At 32.3% G+C, this 2568-nt stretch overlaps 1 non-coding gene across 1 annotated transcript; it reads right to left on the bottom strand.

The window, feature by feature from the left end:
- Positions 1-1765: 1765 nt before the first annotated feature.
- On the bottom strand, positions 1766-1837 carry TRNAC-GCA (transfer RNA cysteine (anticodon GCA)). The gene has a single exon. It is a non-coding gene; the product is annotated as a tRNA-Cys (tRNA).
- Between the last annotated feature and the right edge of the window lie 731 nt (positions 1838-2568).

Raw genomic sequence — 2568 nt, 5'->3', positions numbered from 1 at the left:
AAGACTAATTGAAAGATCTGCAAACGAGGAGGCCTTAGTGCTTTTATGTTGTATATATATGTATATATATATATATATCTTTTTAATATAATAAAAACTAATAATCAAAAGAAATAAAGAAATCGATGGTACAAAGCTGAATAACACTGGGAAAATAAAACCAACATTAATACAAATAATATAAAACAATAGAAAACTAATAAATAAAACAAAAAAATTAAACAAGTTCCGAAAAAATATATGAAATAAAAAGCAATTTATTTTTAAAATAATAAGTTGTGAAAATTAAACGAAAATCAAATTAAAACAAAATAAATTAAAAAGTTATATGTTCCTAAAAATTTAACGAAATAAAAAAAAAAATATATATGTATGTATATTAGCGTGGACCGCAAATCCCATTTATTAGAATTTTGATTGGTAATAGCAAAATACAATCTGTTTGAAAGATGACATTTTTTGGTCAATATTTTAGGCTCGCCCAAGTCCATCAATATTTTGATTCATAACCGAACACATCAGTAACATGGGTGACGATGACCGTATCGTCACTTTTACTGACGATCGCGATACTCAACATGGGCGGGAATATTCATCAATTAAATAGAAAAAATTGAAAACGCGAAACTATTGCATGAAGTGAAAGGGTGATAATCAAAGGCTTGCGAATTGGACCATTTTAAAAAGAATTGGACCAGTGGACCAAACGAAAGGAATGGACCAAATTTGCTCCATTTGGCCCAAAACGGTAACCGTGCACGCCAGTGCTTTGTTCACTCGGCCAATGCGACTGTCGGAGCAGCGCGAGCAAAATGTTAAACAAGTGCTTTCTGTCAAGGAGCTTTTCACCATGAAAGTTGGTAAGGGAGGGTCTTCGAGCCAGATAAATAAAATCTTTCAAATTATCTTGCCTACTGTCTTTCAATTGTCTTACAAAAGATCTACTATCTTAGCCGGAATTGCACAGCAAAAGCTCTATCTAGCCGATCAGACAGGAAAAGCCTTAAAAAGCATTTTTGTTCGTGATAAAACAACGATTCAATGTAATGATATGAGAAAAATTCGAGGCTACTAGAAACTAGAAAAAAAAAATCAAGGTAATGAATACATATGTAGCTAATCACGAATCTTTGCTTTTTACTCTATCATCATCAGAACTTTTTGTAACCCATCGTGCCTGTCACGTAATATCCTTCATAAGGATACTGATTCCCGAACTCCGACCGTTTTTTTGTGTGGCGTGTGACGTGTGGTATGGAGTCAATCGTACGCAGAAGAGAGACTTTTTTATTAGTTTTATCATAGCTCTATTCGCTTTACTAATCTAATATTTTATTTGTTACTTAGAAATATTAATTTAATTATAAATTTTATTAACGAATTCATTTACAGAAAAGCTTAATTTGTTTCTTAAAGCATTTTAGTTCTTAAGTNTGGTATGGAGTCAATCGTACGCAGAAGAGAGACTTTTTTATTAGTTTTATCATAGCTCTATTCGCTTTACTAATCTATTATTTTATTGGTTACTTACAAATATAAATTTAAACATAAATTTTATTAACGAATTCATTTACAGAAAAGCTTAATTTGTTTCTTAAAGCATTTAAGTTCTTAAGTTTTTTTTTTGCTGAATGTAAAACTCCTCCGGAAAACGCGTAATATTTGAACCTTTTTTTACTTGTGGATGTGTGTATGTATGTATGCACCTGAGTATGTTTATTTAAATACACGTTTTAAAAACTTTCCCCCAACAAAAATATTTAGAAGGGGACACCCGGGTTTGAACCGGGGACCTCTCGATCTGCAGTCGAATGCTCTACCACTGAGCTATATCCCCAGCTGTTGTATAACCATTCAAGTAAGCATACGCATATGCCAGCCAGCCAAGGAGAAAAGAGCGACAAACAACAACAAACTTATATTTAATATTAATGGCCACAATACCCAAAGAGACAGAACGTGGGTAGCTGGCGTTCAAGAATATAAAATCACGCAAAGGCGAAAAAGGTTGAAAGTCGGTTAAGATTAGAAGTATTTTTGCTGTTGTTGTTTTTAGGTGTTACGGCATAACGAAATGCTAGCAAACTATGGATGTGTGTCATCATAAACTTTGTTATGGTTGTTGTTGTTGCTACAGACCACTGTGACGCAACAAATAGCCACCAAGTGGTGGCTCTTTAAGTCAAATCACGAGAAATATTATGAAACATAAAGAAGAAATCCATAAATAGGTACATACATATGTATGTATTATTTATATAAGCTTATTTAGGTTTGTGTTTATGTATATGTATGTACGAATATTAGTGTACCCATTTTAAAGTAGTTGAAAAAATAAAAGAATCCTAAACGTCTTTGACGATTTAATCGCCCACACAATTTCGCTTACTGCCAATAAATAAAAACCGTCAACTGCAAAAAAAAACACAAACAAAATTTGCAAATTATCAAAACATTGAGTAAAAAATAAGGCAAGCCGTTATATAAACATCAGTTGCGTAAACAAATAAGACTTGATATCTATTGTCGTTTGTGTGACTTTCAAAGTAATGACAACTGATAACGAAT

Source organism: Rhagoletis zephyria, unplaced genomic scaffold (assembly GCF_001687245.7).
Source record: "Rhagoletis zephyria isolate East Lansing unplaced genomic scaffold, Rhagoletis_zephyria_1.1 Rzeph_scaffold_04021, whole genome shotgun sequence".
NCBI lineage: Eukaryota > Metazoa > Arthropoda > Insecta > Diptera > Tephritidae > Rhagoletis > Rhagoletis zephyria.
The sequence above is the reverse complement of the archived record's forward strand: the minus strand, read 5'-3'. Positions and strand labels throughout refer to the sequence as shown.